The sequence below is a fragment of the Eriocheir sinensis genome, unplaced genomic scaffold (assembly GCF_024679095.1).
Source record: "Eriocheir sinensis breed Jianghai 21 unplaced genomic scaffold, ASM2467909v1 Scaffold497, whole genome shotgun sequence".
NCBI classification, from domain to species: domain Eukaryota; kingdom Metazoa; phylum Arthropoda; class Malacostraca; order Decapoda; family Varunidae; genus Eriocheir; species Eriocheir sinensis.
Window position 1 is genome coordinate 100001 of NW_026111828.1, and position 24084 is coordinate 124084.

General features: G+C 41.2%; 1 pseudogene; it reads left to right on the forward strand.

Annotated features, from left to right (window-relative positions):
• The first annotated feature begins 1263 nt into the window (after positions 1–1263).
• On the forward strand, positions 1264–16277 carry LOC126992635 (uncharacterized; annotated as a pseudogene).
• The last annotated feature ends 7807 nt before the right edge of the window (positions 16278–24084 follow it).

Below are 24084 nucleotides of genomic sequence, written 5' to 3' on the forward strand. Positions count from 1 at the left end.
TATAGATAAGTAAGTAAGCTGGCAGGTAGGTAGGTGGGTAGGAGCATAAATGGATGGATGAATGCAGAGATAAATACATATATAAATAAATGAATACAGATAGATAGATAGATAGATAGACAGCTAGATAGATTGATGTATTAACTGACTGATATAGAGATAGTTAAAGACGCAAAAAGATAGAAGTAAAGATACAGATAGAAATATAAGAATAAAATGATGGCTCAAATCAGCAAAGAACGATTTACTTTGTTATAGACTATGCATATATATATATATATATATATATATATATATATATATATATATATATATATATATATATATATATATATATATATATATATATATATATAGTTATCATTACTGATGAAACATATTGTTTATTAGGTAAATCAGTATGATAACTGCTTCGATTATAGTTAGGTCAGTTTAAGGGTATCTTTAAACTCATGACATGCAACAACTTATAGTAAAAATCAACAAAGAAGAGCTCACTTTGCTGGGTAGAATTTCCCATCACTGAGGACTCGTATAAAATTTACAGTACAAAAATGATGACAGGTAATAATTAGTAAGAATACAAGTAAAACGACTAAAAATAAAGAGGAAGAAAAAGGAAGAGGAGGCGGAGAAGGAGGAGGAGAAGGGCACTTAAGCTTCTCAGAAGCACAGGCATGGCGACGAATGCCAACCTGGGCAGGAATGAAGCAGGTGCATTGAGGCAGGTGAAGGGGGGGAGAGGTGAAGGGGGGGAGGGCGGTCGGGCAAATAGGTGGAGGGCAGGACAAGGAAGAGCAAGAATACTGAGATGAGAGGGAAGGTGAGGAGAGGGAAAGTGAGGGAGGGGGAAGGGACGGTGAGGTCTGGTGAGGGAGGGAGGGCAGGCGAGCTAAGGTGAGGCGTGCGAGCGACAGGTAGGTGGAGAAGGGCGGCAGAAAACGAGGAGACGGACCAGACCAGAATGTCCCCACTGGTCCCCCTCCTCCTTTCCTCCTTCTTCCTCCTCTTCCTCCACGTCCTCCTCTTCCTCCTTACCCCCTTGCCACCAACACCTCTTGCCTCTCTCTCATTGGCCAGTTTGAGGAGGCGGAGCTTGGCCCACCACCACAATATTTGGCCCCCCTTTCCCCCTCCATCCCCCTAACGCACACTTTCGCCCACCACGCCCACCGCCTCTTGCAGCCTCTTTCCACCCAAATTTTATTCTGGACGACATCGGAAAAGTGTGAACAGAAGTCTTTACCTGCCCCCGCGCGCCTAATGGACGAGGTGCCGAAGGTGGGAACGACAGCCAGGTGTGTGTGTGTGTGTGTGTGTGTGTGTGTGTGTGTGTGTGTGTTCAATATGTAAGTGTTGAGTCTCATGTTGCAAGAGAGAGAGAGAGAGAGAGAGAGAGAGAGAGAGAATTAATTATTTGTATAACAACGTTTGGCCTTTCCTGGTGTGTGTGTGTGTGTGTGAGTGAGTGTGTGTGTGTGTGTGTGTGTGTGTGTGTGTGTGTGTGTGTGTGTGTGTGTCATCAACATGTCCACTGATAAGAGTCATGGCAACGCACCTTAACTGAAAAACTTGCCACATCGTTGGGTTTGATTGGACTACATTCCCTCCTTTCTTCCTTCTTTCTTCCTTCTTTTCTTTCTTTTTTCCTCCTTCCCCTCTTAATCAATTCCCTTTATTCCTCTCTTAATTCCTTCGTTCCTTCCTTGTTTTGTTTTGCTTCATTTTTTCATACTTTACGTCCCTCATTATTCTTTTAATTTTCTTTCCTAACAATATATTTCTGTCTTCCATGTTTATTTACTTATTATATTTCTTCCTTCCTTTCTCTCATTTTTCTTTCCCTCGTTCTATTTCTTGGTGTCCTTCCTTTGATCACAGATTCCTTTTACTATCCTTCTTCCTTTCCTTACCTTTCCTTCGTAACTTTTTCCTTTCTGTAACCCTTCTTTATTTTTCTTCGTCTATCTTCTCCCTTAACATTTTTCCTTTCATTTGTTTCACTTAGCTTCATCTTTACATTCCTTTCATTTCTTTTCCGCCACATGGTAATACAGTAATCTTTCCCTGAAGTAATCAAGGAAGCTCACCCTTTAACATCGATCCCTTGGTCTTAAATCCGTGAATGAATGCGGCGAGCCATATGAAAACTCGACTAGATAACTCTTTTCTTTTGTTCATCTATTACGCTAAAAAAAAAATGTTTCAATTTACACTTACACGACAGAAACCTTTGATTAGTTGACTTTATTCTCAAGATGGAAGGTGAATGATTATATGAAACTGATTAAGACGTTATGGGAAAGTGATAAATCTTGTATATCTGACTTAACAACCTTGCTCTAACCTCCAAGAAGCATTTGGGGATAGAGGGTGAGGAAAAGGAGGGCTGGAAAGTGCAAAAGGGAGGCCGGTAGTGTGCAAAGATGGAGTCTGGAGGTGAAAGAGGAAAAGGAAAAAATAAAGTAGGAGAATGGAAAAGATAACGAAGAGTATAAAGAAGGGCCTGAGTGTGACAAAGGGAAACTAAAGAAAAAAAGGATGGAGGATGAAAAAGAGATAAAAAGAAGCGACGGAGGGTGGACTTGAGAAAGGATTGCATGAAAAGAGGGCTGGGGCCTTAGGGTGGATTAGCAAAGGGAGATTGTTAATAAGGAGCATAAAAACATACATACCTTTTATCAATTTATCCAATTTAGGTGCAGAGCGAAGCACAAACAGCCTACCAAAAAACAAGCTACCGCGCGTCGGGAGCTAAAACAGACACGTAAAGTTTAATTGCCAAAAATGACATCAACGGAAGAGCATTTGCATCCCAAAAATTTTGATACCGCGCCGGTGAAAGAAATCCCGGAGCCGCGATTCATTAGAGTAACAACAACCGGAACGGCGCCGCGATGCAAATTCGGGGCGTTCTTGCCGGCGGATCGCACAAAAACGGCCGCGGCTCCGATATGATAGGATGGGAATATTCTCTTTTATACAGGAAAGATAAAAATGCCAGACAAGTGTAATTGCATCACTCAGATTGACAACAACATGGATGGATTCTATTAACAAAACGAAGATATGCGATAAAAATACACGTACTCATAGGGCTGCACCCGTACTGTAACAAAAGGTAAGGGAAAAATATAAATGGACAAACAGATGGGAAAAAATCAAAGAATGAAAAAAATATCCTTACAGTTACTACAATAGTCACTAAGGGGAAAATGAAACCAAATGAACGGACAGATGAGTAAAAAAAAAAAAAGTACGCAAACAAATATAAGTGTGATTAAACTTGGGGCAGGTAATCTGTGTATTTAAACTTTTCTTAGTCAACATAATTTCAAGATTTAAGTTTATTCTTTTTTCCACATAAGTATTAAAGCATCATGAACTTTTTTCCCAGTGGTTATCAATAAAGGCTTTGCACAGCGGGGTTTCGGCGAGGCGCGGGGCAAGGCGGCGCTCGGGACGCGGACTAAATAAATACCGAAATGATGTCCTCTTCAGCAAAGTGGCTCTCGTCCAATACTGTTACGAGGACATGATGTAATTTGAATAGATAATTAAATTCCATATTACGCAAAAAAATATGACGTCTATTATTTAACTCATATGTCTCTGTTATTAATGTATCTACCTGTCTTCCTACCTGTCTACTTCTCTACTCACCTGTACATTGCCTTTGCTAACCACTTGTCCGTGTTTTTCGTTTGTAATACTGCCCGGTAACACTTCTAAAAAGTTCTTCAGATGAAAAGACTTTGATTAATTTACTGGGACATCAGATATTTTCGCTTCACCACGGAAAGAAAAAGAAAAACGTTCTTACACACACACACACACACACACACACACACACACACACACACACACACACACACCTGCACTGGTTTTACTCACCATTTTTACCTTCCTTGTTATACACATTCAAGTTTATGGATTTGATGAGATTTCTGAGGCGGGCACATATGCTTAAAGGCCTTGGAGTCCATGAAACAAAATGGTAATAAAAGTGAGGAGGAGTATCTTGCGGTAACGTTATTTCTTCACTGTGCCAGACTATTCCGCCGACTCTCATAAAAATAACTCGCAGAACATTTATATTCCCTAGCTGGACTTACTTGTTTTATGCATGAAAACTCATTCACTTTCCAGAAAAAAAGATACATATATAAATAAACGTTTGACTTTTAAACACGCACAGTGATTATAATAGCTTGACCTGCAACATGATACGCCAACTAGTTTGTAAAGTAAAACAGGAGAAAAATTAGAAAAGAAAATCTGATGTGAAGAAAGGCGCAACAAAAGGCAAGCAAAAACATTCTTTTCTTAATTCCAACTCCGTCAAGATCAACGCAGTTCGGTCTTTGATTTCATCTTAAACGTTCTAAAACATACATATACGTATTAATATGTTTGACGGCCCGTTTCCCTTTGTCTGTCTGTCCATCTATCTGTGTATCTGTCTATCTATCTGCGTGTATATTCTGATCCGATTACAGCCAAAAAACAAACAAAAAAATACACTACAACATATCCAATCTGCTACACGAGATACACAGAAGCTCTATTCCAGAGACCTGCTGTGGTCACGAGGATGTAATGGGACGCAGAGGCCTCAATCAGCCCCGTCTGTTCGTAGAGGTGACTGCCATACACTTAGGCACCTGCTGACGCCGCGCCCGCCTCTCTTTACAAAGGTGGATGGAACGCTTATAGAGAAAAGGAGACATAACTACGAGGAAGGAAAAGGGAGGGAAAAGCGAAACGAAAAGACAGAAGAAATGTAAAGAGAAGAAAGGGAGAAGTAAACGGCAGAACTAAAAGAAGGAAAGAGATAAAAAAAAAAAACTATAACAGAAAAAACGTATTATGAGATGACAGGCTTTCCTTTATACTCTGACAAATACCTGAGAGAAGGGGATCTACTGAACGTCTTTTGTTATACATCACAAAAAATGATGGATTGCACACACACACACACACACACACACACACACACACACACAAGACTAGATGGGAAAGGCTAGATGCATGTAGATATGGAGACGGGATTATTAGAGCTTAGTTCGGGCCCGGTAGACTACAAATAGGTAAATACACACACACACACACACATATATATATATATATATATATATATATATATATATATATATATATATATAGATATATATATAAATATATATATATATATATAGAAAATTAAATAAATAAACATATATTATTGAGTAGAGGGCAGATGATCTAAAAAAAATGTTTCTCATTTCTCTAATAGCGAAACTGATTTCTGAATAGTGAACTTGAAAATAGGTTGATGTACATTTTACATTTTACTCTTACAATAAAAGTAATTACAACGTTTTAAGTGAATGTTACCTCTAACATCATATGGGTCTTAGTAGTTTTATGTTCGAAGAGAGTAGTGCTCATTTAACTATCAAATTAGTTTACGTATTTTTTGCAACATTCTAAACAGATCGATTTTTTTTTTTTCCAATGACTATCTTTACCCTCGAAATATGTTTACTTTCAACATCGAAATTTGCCTTAGTGTGTTTAAGGTCGGTACGATTACAAACTTAACTTTAAAATGTGTTTGCGTCTGTTAAGGTGCAAATTGCATCAATAACTGAAAATCGAAATGAGCTTATCATTATCTATGAAAGTGATTTATATATAGGAATAAAATGGGCCTCAGTATTTTGATGCAAGGTCGACATGAATGAACATTCAATTATATGACACGTTCATATCTTTAGGCTCAAAACTGATCTATCTTTCATGTCCGAAATCAGTTTAGTTTTACTTTTGAAAAAGATTTACCTCAAATCTCAAAATATATCTCAGTTGGGCACGAATACATTAAAATTTGGAATGCGATTATGTATCTTTACATTCGATTTGAATACACCTTTGAAATCTAAATTCATCAACCATTGCCGATGAAATAAATTTACCTTTAACATCGAAATGGGTCTCAGTACTTTTGATTTCGACACGAATGTACATTTGTCTTTAGAATATGATTACGCAGCTTTACGTTCAATTGGACGTACCCTTTGATATTGGAAATGAGTCAACCTTTACTTTCGAAATGGGTTTACCTTCGTATCTCGAAAAGGAATGATGTCACGTCGCCCCGATTCTCACGCTTAAGCTGACAAACAAAGCGACACAAAGCATGGAAACACTCCCTGTACAAACACTTAATCCAGTGGGCGACAGCACTCGATGGGGAGCGGAAGGAGGACAGCGAAAGAAAGGAAAAGGGGGAGAACGTAAAATACAAAGGAAAGAATGTAAGGGAAAATGTTGGGAAAGGATGGATGGAAAGGGAAGGGTAGGGTAAGGAACAAAAGAGAAGGGAAGAGAAGGGAGGGGAAGGGAAGGGACGGAAGGGGAGGGGAGGGGAGGGGAAGGAAGGAAGAAGGAAGGGAAAGGCAATAAATAGAAAGAAGGGAATGGGAAGGGAAATCAAAGGATGGGAAGGGTAGGAAACGAAAATAAATAAAAGAACAAGAAAGGAAATATAAGGAAAGTAAATTAAAGAAATAGACAGGAAACAATTAAACACATACCATAAAAAAAAATCAGACGTGAGGGAAGGATGAAAAAAAAGAGGAAGAAAAGGAAGCGAAGAAAACAAAAAGAAAAAAAATCCCAACATGACCCCGAAAGAAAGAAAAGTAAGAGAAAAAAAAGTAAAACGGAGAAAGTCAGAGCAGTGCAAGCGAGCGTGTAAGAGGGCGTAGAGGAGGCAATGAAACTCGAATAATGTTATAATTACGCAAATGGGTTAAGGAAAAAACTTCATTGGGCCTGTACTGACAATCCCCAGGCCGACCTTCGCTTGGGCTCCCTTGCGTTAGTGTTCTGTTAATGAGACGAGGAGAAAAAACAAGAAAAAGGTAAATACTGATAGTTGTAGTGGTGGTGATGGTTGTGGTGGCGGTAGTCATGGTATTAGTGTTAGTAGAAAAAAGAAAAATTATTAAGGTAGTAGTAGTAGTAGTAGTAGTAGTAGTAGTAGTAGTAGTAGTAGTAGTAGCAGTAGTAGTTAGTAGTAGTAGTAGTAGTAGTGCATCAACAAGGACAACACCGCATAACAACAAGTAAACAACAAGACGCGCATCACAATGAGAGATGAAACACGCGAACAACAACATCAACACAACACTGTCACAAATGTCTCATCAACACCATATCAATTATTGCCTAAATAAAGGGGAAAGGAGGAGGAGGAGGAGGGTTGAAGAGGAACACACACACACACACACACACACACACACACACACACACACACACACACACACACACACACACACACACACACACACATTCGTCAACACATCGGTAGTTTCCGCGGCGTCAGCAAGAACAAGACTCGGGGAAACATAACCCAAAAATATGAGACAGCTGGAGACACTTCCTCCTCTTCTTCCTCCTCCTCCTCCTCCTCTTCCTCCTCCAAACCCTCCCCTCTTCTCCCTCCTGCCTCTAGATGAGATGATGATGGAGATGCTGAGACTCATGAATATTGAAGAGGTGCCAGCATCCCTTCCTCTTTGACTTCCCTACAGGGCAAGATGCTGGAGGGGAAGAGAGAGGAAGGATGGGGGAGGGTGTGGGAGATGATGCGTGAGAGGAGGTGAGGATAGGAAAGGAGGGGAAGTGAAGGAAGAGATAGGGAGCGAGAAGAAAGAAGGAATTGAGGGAAAGTGAGAATAGGAAAGGATGTTTAGTGAAGGGGGTAGACACATGAAATTGGGAAAGGGAGATAAAGGAAGAGGAGGAATATAAGGAAAGGATGGGAATGGGTAGACAGGAAATGCAATAAAGGAAGGAGGGGGGGAGGAGAACTGAAGGAGGTTGATGTGTTAGCAAGGGTGGGTGAAGGGTTGAGAGAGAGAGAGAGGAATCAACAATTAAAACCATGACCATGGTTGTTAATCATTGAAAATAATAGCCTTGCAGGAAACATACACGAACTGCTGACCTAAAACACACACACACACACACACACACACACACACACACACACACACACACACACACACACACACACACACACGAGCAGACCCAAACATACATAATAATAATAATTTTAATAGCGTTACTATTGCGAAAATAAATAATTTGTGTTGCCGAGGTGCAGGGGAGCGCACAGGTATATTAAAAACAACAGCAAAAAGAAACAAAACACTCCGAGGTAAAACATTTAGGTGGGTATGATATATGTATTGTTAACTCGCTCAGACCTTATTACCAAGACCACGAGAGGACTTAAATGAATGGGCTACACTGCATTTAATTTACATACGCTTTTTTATTTTCCTTTTTTTTTTTGAGAGCGCGCGGTACGTTCACTGGGCTCCGTCATGGGTCGTCGGCGCGCGGGGCAGCGATATTAGTGTTGACAATTTGTTTAGGCTTTCCGGGTGATCTATGAATATTTGCAACGTGCGCGGACAAAGGCAACCCTCTCTTGTGTTAATCACTGGCGGCTTCACGGCTCAACTAATTCCCATGAAACTATTTGCATGAAATTATAATATCCAACCGCGGACCGTTCCAGGAAGTAAGCCGTTGCGCGTTCAATTAATATATAGTAAAAAAAGTGTGGTACCGTGATACCCACTCAAATACACACCAGCTCAACCTCCACCGCTCCTAATACACCCTCTCCTCCCCCCTTCCAGCCAGTCCTGCCGCTACAGTGAAAAACAGTACTACGAATAATATTGATGTTAGTACTAATAATGTTAATAATTCTAACTGATAATCAACCCCTTTTTTTCCGCCATGATTACCTCCACATCCACCAACACGATTGCCATCAAACCACAGCTGCCAATCAACAACACTACAACTACAATAACAACTCCTCCCTATTGCCACGACAACTACTACTACTATTTTCAGGTGTGTGTGCCGTGAAGATGGACCGCCTGCTACTGCTGCGTGGCCGCCCTGCGGTTTCTGGCACGAGCTGAGTCTCACGTTTTTTTTCCCTACTTTTGGATCGGTTCGGTCAATGGGCGAGGTAACGCAGGTGTTTTGTCGGTTTGTGGGGGTGGGCGTACGTGCCAGTGCGGGGGGTGGCAGAGGTGAGGGGGCAGGTGTGTTGGTGTGTGTGTATAAGTTTGTAGTTGTACAGCGCTGGGCGAGACTGAGGTGAGGGGGAGAGGTAAAGGTACAGGTATGTTGGAGTGTGAATGAGGGTAGGTGTGGGATATAGTAGAGGTGAGGACCCAGGTAAAGGTAGAGGTGTGTGCAGGTGCGTGGCCGTACAGATGTGGGATGAATCAAGGTAAAGGTACAGGTAAAGGTACAGCTGTGTCTGGGCAGGTGTGTGGCCGTACAGCGACAAGACGGTGGAGATCGTGGAGCTGGTGGTGCCGGAGTCCCCCAAGGTGGGCGACGACGTGACGCTCACCTGCCGCTTCAACCTGGTGGGCAACAACCACCGCCTCTACACCGTCAACTGGTGGCGCGGAAAGGACCAGTTCTACACCTACAAGGGCGCGCACAACAACCCCAAGCACGCCTACACCTTTAAAGGATCAACGTGAAGGTGTGTATCTTCTGTGGAGGATGTAACTCATTAAGGAACACAGACAAGCGGATAAGTGATAGAATAACGATATCGCTGGTAATCTAAAACATGTCAACATCTTCCGTGGAATTAAAGAAAGCCTGACTTTTTTTTCCTCTTGTGTGTGGAGTGTAAATAATCAAAAGAACACACGCTGAAGGTAAAGCGGTTAATTAATGATGTAACATCGCAGGTAACCTCAAGCAGATCTACTCCTCCGTGGATTAGTGGCTGGGCATGCCCTCTCTCTTACTGTTCTAATAGTATCTGTAGCGAAAGCCGGTTGTATGTAATTAACTGAAATGCACAGTGGCCAAGCGGATAACTGGTAATATATTGGTAGCACTAGCTAAGGTAATAACAAGCATGCCTGGAGTGTATGAATTATTTATTAGCTAAGGTGACTATAATTTTTCCTATAGTATCCGATTACTGAAAGAATCAAGGTCAAACCGGTGGTCGATAGTGTAATGATGCCGCCAATATCTTTAAACACCTTTACGCCTTGCGAGGGACACCTAAGGAAGTAGTTTCGCTAAGGCGCATCTCTACACTTTTTTCTTATAGTATAGAATTTACTGAACAGAATCGAGGTCAACTGGCCCTTAATTGTGTAATGATGCCGCCAATAATTTTAACTCATTTACGCCTTACGGGGCTTAATGTAAAGTTATCCTCTCTCGTAAAGGTCAACCTCTTTCTCTTCGCATTAGGTATGATTAACAGGAAATAATTAAGGTCAAACAAATAAGTAATAATGTAAAAATGCCGCTAAAATTCATCTCTGGATTTCTTTTCGCTTAATTGCTACACGTTGCGTCTTTTGTGCGATGCAATCCTATTATCGGCTTTAGCGTATAAAAAAATAACGAAGCGCGTAGAGCTTTGGCAATAACTGCACGGGTGTAATTCAGGTCGTTGTGGTTTAACTCGGCTGTTTTACTCGCCACGAAAAAAATTTGCCCTCTGGCCGCCAAGGTAATGAAGTAAGTGTTAATGCATCAAAACAGTTTTTAATTATATACACTCAATTTTATATTCATTGCCGGGTTAATTACAAAATGGCCAACGCTTCTCAAAACACGGGCCGAACCGAAGTGCTGCTACCATACTCTTGAACCTAAGCTTTACATCAGAGAAAAGAGCGCCATACCTAAGCAAATGTTTTCTAGTATAGTCACCGCCGAAGTCGAAATATATGGCCGTCGTTTTTTTCACAGTCAAGGAGGCAGCTCAAAGGAAAGAAAAAGGGAATAAATAAATAAAAAATAGATGAAATAAAGAAAACCGGCTGCATAATAACTACTAACACACTATGCACCTGTGATTCACCTAAACAATAGCGAGAAGGGCGGCGCAGTTAGTATCTAAGTCAACCATTTCACAGATTGACTGATTAACTGATTGATCTCACAGATACCCAAATCAATTACGCAGGAAACACTTTTACTGTGGTTCATCCAAAGCCGAGAGAAGGGTGGAGGGGATTGCTGTCAAATTATCGTACACACCGTATTGCATTTTCGTAGTTACTGACTGATATCTATACCAAAAACAAACAAACAAACAAACAAACATCAATAAATAACAGTTTTAACGCTAACTTTAATATTCTTTCGTTATTTGTGTATGTACGAGAGTCTGAGGGTTAAAAATGGTAAATACAATGTGTTGAATACGATAATCTGGCAACGCTGGGGGAGGGAATCCTTTCATGTGTAAATAAACCATCGTGATTATTTTTTAAGGTGATACGTCATAACGAAATTAAAACACCGTACAGCCCCTATAACTTCGGTTTAATAACTCATAAATATGTAAGCACTGTATGACCGTGTTCTCCCTGCTCTGGGTCATTTTCTGCTTTTTTGTTTCCACTCTGTGCTGATCCATTCTTTTTATCAAGTGTCATCTTTTACTCCCCTCAGATCACCGTCTTTAATTCCACCCTCTTCATTTTCTTACTCCACTTTATAATTTTCTTTGATTCCCTTACATTTTATTTCACCCTCTTATTATTTTATTTTACCCCTCTCTCATCACATTCTTATATCTCCCTCTAATCGTGTTCTTTAATCCTTTACTCCATCTCTTTCTTCCTCCTCTACAAGCTACTTTATTTTATTCCTCTCTAATTATGTTCTTTTATCCCCTAATACGCCAATGTGACTTCGCCGGCACCATCATCACGCCACACACGCGTCTTCCACCAACACTACCCACACCGCCCTCTCCGCCGCCGCCGCTGCAGGAGGCGTCGACGGAGGAGTCAGTGGTGCTGCAGGACGTGTCGGAGGAGACTTCGGGCTGTTCAAGTGTGGTGATGGGCGAAGGTCCTCCTTTCGCACCGCCGTAGTAACCAACAAGACCATGACCGTCGTGAGTAAGTAGAGAACGTGGCCACAGTGTTGAATATAGAATGAGGTCATGAGTGTTTCAGATACAGATACTAATTACAAGTGAGAATGAGGTCTTGAATGTTGAGGATACTAAAATAACGAAAGAGAACGAGGCCAAGAGTGTTTTCAACAGTGATCATGACCTTTGTAAATAAAGAACAGGAACATTAATATTAAAGAACAGACGACAGAGAGCATGAGTAGAAACCAAGGTTACCAGTCAACATAAGTAGAGATCAAGGTCACCAACGTTGGAAATCAAATAAGACACCGGGATTAAGGGCAAAAAGACCACGAGTGTTATTTATTGAAATCACAGACCTGTAAGGAGAGAACAAGGCCCTGGTGTTGTAATTAGGGACCATGATGCTTGATTTAAGAGATCAGACAATATTCTACCTTTTAAAATTCTGTTCACCCGGGTAGAGTAGACTGAAAAATATTGAAGAAGAAAAGAAATCGTGATTACCATGGAAAAAAAAGATATTCGGAAAACCAACGTCTGAATGAGAGAGAGAGAGAGATTATGACACATGCATAATTACATAAAAACTAGCAAGCTGTTTCAGTAAACTCGACCCACAACGAAAGAAACGAAATAAAAGACAAATGAAAACAAAGAAACGAGAGACTGGTTAGGAAGGCAAAAAATCTATGAGCCAAAAAAGCGTTTACATGTGATTAGTTTCTCTCTCTCTCTCTCTCTCTCTCTCTCTCTCTCTCTCTCTCTCTCTCTCTCTCTCTCTCTCTCTCTCTCTCTCTCTCTCTCTCTCTCTCACACACACACACACACACACACACACACACACACACACACACACACACTTTCTATGTGGGAAACTAGCTCATAATTGAATTTACCCAACAGTTTAATTATTTAGCTTAACAAGGCACACTTTTCACTGAATTCACCTCACGTGCAGTTAATTTCTTATGATTAATTCTCAATACGCAATTTTAGTTGACCTTTAATGGTGACACAAAAGAATAACTCTAAGCCCGTATAATGTGTTGTTTAATGTAATGAATGCCGTATCTTTTGGAATAGAAGTGTAATAAAGTACGAGCTGTTGAAATAGAGGGATAATACAGAAGCAATGTGTTACAGGATGAATGATAGCAGCAAATAATAATAATAATAATAATAATAATAATAATAATAATAATAATAATAATAAGAAGAAGAAGAAGAAAGAAAAGAACAAGAAGAAGAAGAAGAACAAGAAGAAGAATGCATAAAGTGACAAGTCTATACACTGTCCTTATACATAAAAAAAATAATAATGTTAAAAATGACGAAAATAGTATTAGTATGTAACAATAAACTTTTACCTCCAGCAAAGGTGAATTGAACGATAACGAATGACGCATAAAAAATAAAAAAATAAAAAGATTTGACGTGTTATATGGCACAAAAAAAAAAGATGGTAATATTCGCATTGTAATTTAACGAAGCTTTCCATATTCCGTTTGACTGAGTTGTCACAAAATTATTGAAAAGGAAAAGAAAACACAGCAGGTAAAGCAGAGGGAGAAGGACACAGTTAGGGGTAAAGATTTGGCAAAAAAAAAATAGTATACAACGAAAACAAAACCCGATAAAGTAGACAATAGAAATAAAACTAAAGAAATAACATAAATCCATAAAAAAGCGTAAATAAAAACTACAGAAATTAAATGAGATCAGCAAATAAAGCGAAAATAAAGTGTAGAGAAACTAAACAAATTAAACTAACCTAAAGAGAAAATTATATCGATGAAAGAACGATATAAAAACTGAAGAAACGAAACAAAATAAACCAAACTAAAGAAATAAGTGAGATTAATATTAGAACGTCAGTAAAAGCTACATAACCTAAAGAATCTAAACTGATGAAACTACTCTTATGAAATAGGAAAATCAATAACACAACGTAAATAACAAGTACATACATTAAAATAAGTAAACATTAAATCAATAGAATGAGAATATGAAACAAAGAAACTTAAATATGCAACTAAAGAAACTAAATAAATAAATGAAGTAAATAACAGAACGTAAATAACAATAAAATAGCAAAATAAGAAAATAATAAATCGTCAAAGAAAAATCGTCAAACACAAAAGAATCAACTTACCGAAAATGTTGTATTTCGTAGTCCGTGTCACATCCTCCGCGTCCTCCTGCTGAAACGACCAAAGAAATAGTAATCACCTTCATCAGCCATTCACAAACATCGTAACTGAATATCATTATGGGCGATAAAATCAACCTTTCTAATCATTATTTTATGTCTCTTAAATATTTCACAGTCTGGCAGCTTATAAATGCGTACTTTGTTGTCAAGCGTTTATCTTACAGTTCCGCTCAGTACTTGTTCTGTGAAGACATGAATAGGTTCGAACCCTTTGCCGAACAAGTGAATCCCCATCACGAGTAACTAAACAGCTCAACTTATTAATGAACGACTGACTGACTGATTGACTGACTGATAATTTTACTTACTTAGGGATTAAAAAACCATCATACCTTCTTTCACCAATGAAAATACTACAATCACCATCACCATTACCAACTTCGCCAATTTCTAAACATGTTACTAAAATATTACCGCTTTAGAGCGCTATCACTCCCACACGCTGTAGTCTTCCGCTCAACACTGTAATGCTTTTGTTATTTATTCAGTTAATTACAACACAAAACATACATACACAAAAAGACTTACCCTTACCAACGTTATACACCATCACCATCACCACCATCACCATCACCACCATTGTAATTATTTTCTCCTTATAATTAATCTTTCATGCATTTTTTTTTTTACTCAGATTAGACTTGAGTCGTCTACATACATATACTTCATTTTTTTTTTACGGTTTCTTCATCAACTCTCTCTCTCTCTCCTCTGATTATATCCTTTCCCCATTATTATTACACCTGGCCTGATCACTCACACCTGCCTCACGTGTCACACCTGTCAGCGTAACACCACCATCATGACTCGGCCTTTCTCCTTCCTTCATTACACTTCCTCCACTCCGTCAGGTCGTTCCGTCAATTACTCGACCCCATCAACACGATATATCAAGACGTGTGTGTGTGTGTGTGTGTGCTATAGTAACACAGCCCTAACAAAGGTCTCTCTCTCTCTCTCTCTCTCTCTCTCTCTCTCTCTCTGTTTGAACACCCGTAACACACAATAATTAACACACACTGGTTCGCATTTTAACACCCTCATCACCTCTAATAACCAACCACCAAACTTACATTTCCCACTGCACGACTTCACCTTCGATCCATGTTTCCCGTACTAAAATCCAACACGAATCACAACAACGTACACCGAACACATGACATGAGGAAACTAAAACAGTGATGCGTAGTTACATATACTACTGACATCAGGCAACTTACTACCCCTTCCTCTGGCTTCTCCCCCCTCCTGACCCTCACCCCCGCGATCACCTCCCCGTTCAAAGCCCAGTGACAAGGAATAGGTTCGAACCCCTTTCCGAACAAATGTAAATCGCTCAACCTATAAATGGACGAATGTTACTGACAAACTGACCACCAGACTTACTGACTGGTTTGAATGATAGGGATAAGCGGTTGACCAACATCTCTCTTTTAATGAGTGACCAATGGAACATATTGAGGTACATATATTTCGAACCACGCTTTGCTCACAAGATGACGACTTGAACCCCGAGAGAAAAAAAAAGTAAGAGAGGAGAGGGATGGGGGAGATCATTAAAAGGGGGAGGAGTGAAAAGGATGGTATGGGAGAGGAAGGGAAGTGAATGGAAGCTGATGGAAGCGGGAGAGAGTTGACGGGGAGGCTAGAAGTTTGAAGTGTTTGACGGGCCAGGAGTTGAAGAGGTGACGATGCGGTTGGGAGTGGATTGATGAGATATAAAGAGCCAGGGTAGCTTAGGGGTGCAGGGTGGTGCTGAGGGTTGAGAAGAGATGCACCACTAAACAGAAATGGTCTGTAGCATCTTTGATATTCAGTCTTCAGCCAGTGGCAGTCACGTCAACACATAATTCCCTTCTCTAAGCTCTTTATTTATCCTCTCACAGTTCCGCCGTCAGAAGTCAAGATCATCACGCGGCCGCCAACCCGCCGTGTACCACATCGGCGAGCGGATACATGAACTGCACAGCGAGCAGGGCCAAGCCTCGCGCCGCCATCTACTGGGAGATCAACGACCTGCCGGTGAGAGGCTGGCCTGTCCTCACTATTGACACATCTTCAGAAGTAAAAATCATATCACAACCCTCATCATACGCCTCCGAATAAGCACTTAAATGACATGTTTATTCCATCATAGTACAACAGAATAGCTGAAAGCAGGATACTTGGCTCTTGCAGCAGATTAGATTACGACCCTTTGAGTGGTAAACTCGCCTCAAACTGAAAAAAGAAAGTGATTAACGAATCTTCCGAGCTGGTAGCCAGATTAAATGGCTTTGGCTTACAAAAGATCTCCCCCTCTCTTATAACTAAGATAAATCACAATTTAACTAAATAGAAAAGGGACACCAGTAAATAAACGCATACTATATGCCTCACCACACTGTAATAATTAACTAAGTAAATCACCCTTTTAGACACAAACACTCCTTTAATTAAAGCGATCAATACCTTCCTGTGACAAAGACGCGGCGCCTGCCTGGTGTCACCATTACAGCGTAACTTGATTCCAAAGGAAGGAAAACCTGCAGACCAAGAACCACCAGGTGACTAATCAGCACATCTGTCGCGCCCACCAGGTCAATGAGCGCGACGTGCAGTCACGGGTGGCTACGAGGACCACCGGGACGCGTCACCTCCACCCTCAGCCTGTCCTGGGACCCCGGCCTACTTCAAGGACAGCGTGGCGCGGTGGCGTGCCACGCGGTGGTGGGCCACAAGACCACCATCACCAGGACATCTACCTCGACCCGCCTCCAGCTTCCTTCGCCCTCAACCACCTCTACGCCTCCAAAGGTGAGTCACGAAGTACGGACACTCTCTCTCTCTCTCTCTCTCTCTCTCTCTCTCTCTCTCTCTCTCTCTCTCTCTCTCTCTCTCTCTCTCTCTCTCTCTCTCTCTCTCTCTCTCTCTCTCTCTCTCTCTCTCTCTCTCTCTCTCTCTCTCTCTCTCTCTCTCAGCAACAGCAGGTAGTAGAGACGCTAGCGTTGATATTCTTTTCTTTTCTCGTTACATTAGACTAATTAGCAGATGTTGAATGTTGCTATTCTCATCAACGTAACCTTTTGTGATGGTACGCCTTGTTGTTGTTGTTGTTCCTTTAACTTCCTGACACACTTATGAATGGTCGATGACAAACAGTCGAGATCGTCATCGTCAAGTGGAAGTCAAGAGGCTTATCAAATCACAGTAATTGGTCTTTTGTACAGTCCCTCTATAGTCCGTTTGTTCCTCTCACCTTTCCCTTATCTTTTCTTGCTCTTAATTCTACTTAGTAATCCTCCCGTAGGCGGAAAACCCTCCTGTCCCCGCTACTTCCCACGCCTTCCTCGGTATATACTCTCCCTCTACTGAACTCATCAGCCCTTCCAGACATCCACTATTCTCTTTGTCTTCCTTTCTTCCCCATACCTCCTTTCATTTTCTTCTTAACCTTCATCACTAATTTATACTTCCCCTTATTACTTCTTCCCCATTCTCCCTCCACCTGCTACACCATCTTGCTTATCCTTCACCCTATTCTCTCATCCTTGTCTCCTTTCACTCTGTATCTATCCTCCTAGTCTTGCGCCTTTCCTTCTTCACCTTCTATATAACTCCACCACCCTTCCATCCATACCCACGGTGTCTCATTCTTCCTCTTTTTTCTCCATCATCATCACTGCTTTCTATATAACCCTAACCTCCTTTCCTCCCTTCTCTCCACCCACTCATACTTTTGCGATTGCTAACTCCAATTCTTCCATCTACATGCAAGTTGTCTCATCGCCTCCTACATAACTCCACCCCTCCATCCATAGCAAGTTGTCTCATCGCCTCCCTTCTGCTCCACCCTTCCATCCATACACCAAGTTGTCATCGCCTCCCTTTTTCTCCATCATCATCCTGCTTTCTATAACCCTAACCTCTTCCCTCCCTTCTCCAAACATACACCCACACTTCCATACGTCCACCCACTCAAGCACGCTTGCACTGTTTTCCTTCTCCCTCTTTCCTATTCAGTCAACCTCCTACATCACCCTGCCATCTCTAACTTCACACATAAACACGCCGACCTATTCATTACTTCCTGCCTACCTCATAGTTCCGTATCCCTCCACTGCTATTTCTTCCCTATTCCTACTCCCTATTCCCCTATTCACTCGACCTTCTCCTTCCCCCTTCCTCCCCGGGTCACCCATATGCACGTTTCCCAATTTCCTACTTTCTTCCTTATCTTCCTTTCTCTTTCATCGCTCTCCATATTCCATCTCCCTATTAACCTATTCAATTCACCTCCTTTCCCCCTCTTTCCTTCCTTTACTCATATGCAGGTTTCCCAATTCCCTCCAACTTCCTTTCTTCCGCATCTTCCTTTCTCTTTCATCGCTCTCCATCTTCCTTCTCCCTAGTCCCCTATTCAATTCACCTCCTTTTCCCCTATTCTCTCCCTTTACCCATATGAACGGTTTCCCTATTCCCTCCACCTTCCTTCCCCCTCATCACTCCTGCTATTTCTTCCTTCTCTCTACATAATCGCCCCCTCCTTCCCCTACACCCATATGCACGGTTTCCCTATTCCTCCACCTTCCTTCCCCCCTCATCACTCCTGCTATTTCTTCCTTCTCTCTTCTAAGTGACACCCCTCTCCTTCCCCCACACACCCATGCACGGTTTCCCTATTCCTCCACCTTCCATACCCCTCATCACTCCTGCTATTTCTTCTCTCTACATAATCGCCCCTCCTCCCTCTACACCCATATGCGGTTTCTCATTCCTCCACCTTCCTTTCCTCATCACTCCTGCTATCTTCCTTCTCTCTACATAATCGCCTCCTTCCCTACACCCATATGCTGGTTTCCTATTCCTCCACCTCCTTTCTCCCTCATCACCCTGCTTCTATTTATCTGTCTTGCCATGAAGTGGCACGTAATCGATTTTCACCAGCTACACACCAACGCAGTGACCTTCCTGTGGCTAGCCGGAGTCTTGGTTTCCTGTCTCATCATTTTCCGGATGATTTCATGTAAACGGCCTCCCTCCTCACCTGGTCTCCCCTCTCTCCTCTCACCTCTCCTCCCTCTCCCTTTGTCTTCACTTCTTCCCCTATCCTCCTCCTTCCTCCTTCCTTGCTCTCTATACCCGTTCCTCACCAGCCACACACTCAACGCAGCGACTCCTCCTGTATAGCTGAGTTCGGTTTCCTCGTTCACATCATTTTCCGGCGATTTCTGCCATGTAATTGGCCCTCTCCTCCTCCCTCACCGGTCTCCCCTCTCTCCCTCCCTTTCACCTTCTCCTCCTCTCCCTTGTCTTCACTTCTCCTTTCCTTTCTGGGTTTTTCTCCTTCCTTCCTTTGCTCTCTAGCAATTCGTCTCCTCCTCCTTCCTCATTTGCCTTTTTTTCTCCTTTCCCTTTCTTCCCTTCCTTCTCCCTCCTTCTGCCATCCCCTCCCTCCCCTATCCTCCTCTTCCTTCCTCTCTCTTCCTTGCCCTCTATACCTGTTCCCCTTCCCTCCTCATTTGTCTTTCTCCTCTCCTTCCTTCCTTCTCTCCTCGTCTCCCTTCCTCCTCCTCCATGTCCTCCTTCCTTCCTTGGCCTCTATACCCGTTCCCCTTCTCTCCCTCCTCCTTTCCTTTTTCTCCTCTCCTTCCTTTCCTTTTCCTTCACATGTTCTTCCTTCCATGCGTGCCTTCTAATCTCTCTCCCCTGTTCTCTTCCCCTCCCTACTTTCTTTCCTCTTCCTTTCTTGTCTGCTGCTTTTATTCCTTTTATCATTACCTTCTTCTTCTTACCTTCCCTTACCTTTCCCCGTCTTTCCCTCCGTTCCTTGCCCTTCTACTCTGCTCCGTCTCTTCCTCTCCTTTCTCCTCCTTCTCCCTTCCTCCTTGCCCTGTCCCGCCTCGCCTCCTCTGCCTCCGTCACCACTGTAAAATTCTGCCTGAGAGAAAAAAAAGAAAATTGGCTTGGACAGTTAAGCTTTACGCCCAGGTGGTCTCATGGGTGGCGCTAACCCTATCCTACCCTGGCCCCGGTTCATGCCCCCGCTGAAGGAATTTGAATATTTTTGTGATATTTTACAGTAAGAGAGACATGGGCAAAAGATTAAGAAAAAGTCCGCAAGATGCTCCCACGAGATAAGATTAAAAATGTTTCCAAGAATACTCCTTTTATTTTATTTTATTTTGTTTTGTTTCATTAAGGACTTTTACGGTGATTGTATTTCTTTTTATATCTTATTTTCCGAGCTGTTACCTTCGCTTTGCTTTGTCTTTTGTTGTTGTTTTTGTTTGTATATTACTTTGATTTTTCGGGTTTGTTTATCTTTCTATTTTCTGCCTTTTGAGGAAATTTCTATCAATCTATCTTACTTTTATTTTGTTTTAGAGCTTCATCAATTTCACTGCTTTGCTTTTTATTTTATTTGCGTCTAAGATATCCTCGTTTTCTTTTCATCTTCCTTTCTTTCTTATCTAATCTAACCTATCTTATTCTAATCTTAATTCATCTTATTTTACCTCCTCTCACGACCGTACTTACATCTCTTGCAAATCTCATAAGTCTCTCAAATATTTATTGCACCAAGATCAACTCTGTTTCACGCGTCTCCACTTCCCTGATTTACCTTTTTCTTTCATGGCTCATTTTCCTCTACCTCGTCCTCGTCATTTCTCCGTCACTTCCTCCTTGACGAAGCTAATTACATCACTTTGACGGCGTGATTCACGTTATTTCGCATTTTCTAATTACTAATAAATCTTTCCCTATATTTCTATTTTCATTATCTTTGGCAGACTTACGCATTAGTTTTTTTTTTTTTGTCTACCGTTTCCTTTCATCTTTTTTTCAAGCTGCAAGATATTTTCGTCGGCTTTTTCTTCTTTTTCCAATTATATAAGGTATACTCTAGCTCTTGTTTTTTTTTCTTCTCTGACAGACTTGTGTAATACTTTTTTTTCTATTGTTTCCTTTCGTCTGTCAGAGTGGAATTATTTTTTTCATTCCTCTTCGATGTGCTATGCGTTGCTCTTACATTTCCTATCCTCTCTTATTCCAGCTAATGGTTTGCTCTCTTCTTATTCCTTGTCAATGGACTTTACGTTACTCTTTCTTTCGCTCTTACTTTTCCTAAATTCTCTTAATCAAGCTATTTCACATTTCAGTTTCGAATATAATCTTCTATACGTTGTTGTTGTTTTTTTCATTGTTTTCTTTCGTCACGGTCAGGCTGCAAATATTTTTCTCTCTTTTTATGTACTTTTCTTATATTCTCTTATCCAACATATAATTTCACATTCCATATTTACAAAATGATCTACTACGTCTTATTTTTACCGTTTCCTTTAGTTTCCGTCAGCTGCATTTTTTCTTCCATAATCTATACGTTACTCCTTCTCTTACTTATTCTCTGATCACATTCTTATTTCACATTCATAGATCTATTTCCTTTTCCAACCACGAATACTATCTACAACGCTTCTTTGTTCCTCTCGTCGCCAGGTTGCCAGTTGTCAGCCGCTTGGACGCTTCTGGGGTTGGCGTCCATTGCGCTAACCCGTCGCTCACTCTAGCACGTCTCAACATGTTATGGATGGAAGCACGTGTGAAGGATGCGACAGGACGGGATAAAGGAGAAGGAGGAGGAGTTAATGGAACGGAAAGGAGGGACGAATGTGATAACTGTAGACAAGTCCCTCGTTAGTGACTCAAAATCCGAGAGCGAGAGAGAGAGAGAGAGAGATAGAGAGAGAGAGAGCGATAGAGAGAGTGAGAGAGACGATTACTACGACCCTATGTACAGTTGGTTATTTCATGGGCGTGATTGACTGTTTCACATTTAATTCGCTACTCAGGTGCAGGGTAAAGAAAAAAGGGATAATGTGTTTCTCTGTGTTTGTGTTTGTTTCTGTGTTTGTCTGTCTGTTTGTCCTTCTCTTCAGCCCTCCCCCCTACCACCACCCCTACCACCACCAACCCCAACTTTCAATATTTTAGCAAGAGTGGTTTGGTACGTAACGACGGCCGCTTACAAGTACATAAAAAAGGCGAACTAAGAGATAGTTTCAGTTCATCATTTTCCTTCCCTTCCCGAAACAGCGAAACTCTTGAGGAAACACTGACGGCAAGCGATAATAATAAAACAGGAAACATTCGCATTATCTGTCGTAAAGAAAGATAATGGTGGTCATAAGAGGAACGAGAGAGAGAGAGAGAGAGAGAGAGAGAGAGAGAGAGAGAGAGAGAGAGAGAGAGAGAGAGAGAGGTAGAGAGAGAGAGAGAGAGAGCGTGTATGTGTTTGTTTTAACTACAAGGAATATTTGAAACAAGAAAATATCCTCTTTAACTTACTCAAACTCTCTTCCTCTTCAACTATCGCCCTCTTCTCCCTTCCTCTTCTCCTCCTCTCAACATCTGTAACCTGTATTCATTGGGAGCTTAGCGTTGTCAAGTGGTCAATAAGATCAAACTCAGAAGAACATGAATTTACAAAATATTGGAAGAAAATGTTCTCCCGTCAAGAAAAGCTCCCAGAAGTGACGCCTCAAAATAAAAATAACAAGAAGAAATCCGTAAGAGGAGTCAGATCCCATATCAGTGAATCCCCCAAAACTAAAAAAAATATCTCCCTTAGAGATGAATCCTAACAAGTGGAAGCTTCGAAACGTGTTACTCCATTCCTCATCACCACCACCACTGTCACCACTACCACCAGTCCATCATCACACCAGATCACCCAGCCTCAACTCTCCCCACCTCCCATCAACGTCATGGGACCTACACAAAAGAAATCGAGCATTCGTTCTCTGTTGTGTCGGGCATACAAACTGTGGTGGAGGCGATATGGAGACGCTACATCTCCATCCGCAGCAAGTGGCGCCGAGATCGAGACTATATGAACTTGTAAACACCGAAGGACGAAGTAATGTGTTGAGTGTTAAAAGATAAAAACAAAACAAAAGTAGACCAGATATACTGAAAATAGAAATCCTAACCTAATTACATGTTCGCTATAGTTGTGTGGCAGGGTGACTACGGAAGGGAAAAGATAAAGTATATAGTGTGTGTCATGATTGTGATATACAGAAGGAGAAAATTACGAGGGAACCGTAACAAAGAGTAATCGCCGCACATCCACGTGTATGTTGGCCCTGGTCTCGTGTGCTGAGGTGTGGCGGTGAGAAAGGAAAGGACGAAGAAATGTGTTATGATCATACTGAAGGAGCAGGACCAAGACCTGTGTGTATGATTATGTATGACAAGGAAAAATCATGACAGTGACCCAACAACCATGAAAGAGAAACTATTCCCTCTTAACTACATGTTCGCTATGGAGATATATGCTACTGTGTACTACGCTAAAATGTGGAGGAAATGTGAGTGTGCTTATTACGTATTTTAAGAGAGTGAAAAAAAGTATCGTGACTCCGAAGACATGTGCTTGGTGAGTCTCTTATATAGTACACTTTGACCTGTGCTGAAGGAAACGATGAGATTGAAATGAGTGCATTATGTAAATAAAGGTGTTAGAGCATTTTTCTTTTCGATGTTTGTGACGAATGTAATCGGTGTTGCTCATCATGCAAGTGGCGCCACCTGGACTCTATACCTGTTGATTACTAGACAGTGACACACCCACATCACCGACACACCTTGCATTCACGGTCATTCTGATTTGATGTTACTACTGTATTATTACTTTTATTATTATTTTTATTGTTGTTGTTTTATAGTCATTATTATCATTACATATTATTATTACTATTGTCATTCACTCTGTTTATCATTACTATGTTATCATTATTACCATTTATTATTCATCGTTTCACACGCTTTGTGCCCTCCTTAATCTTTATGTGTGGGAGACAGTTGAGTGTGTGTTCCTGTAAACAAACTAACACTTCCCGGAATACATACACAAACAACATCTTAAACC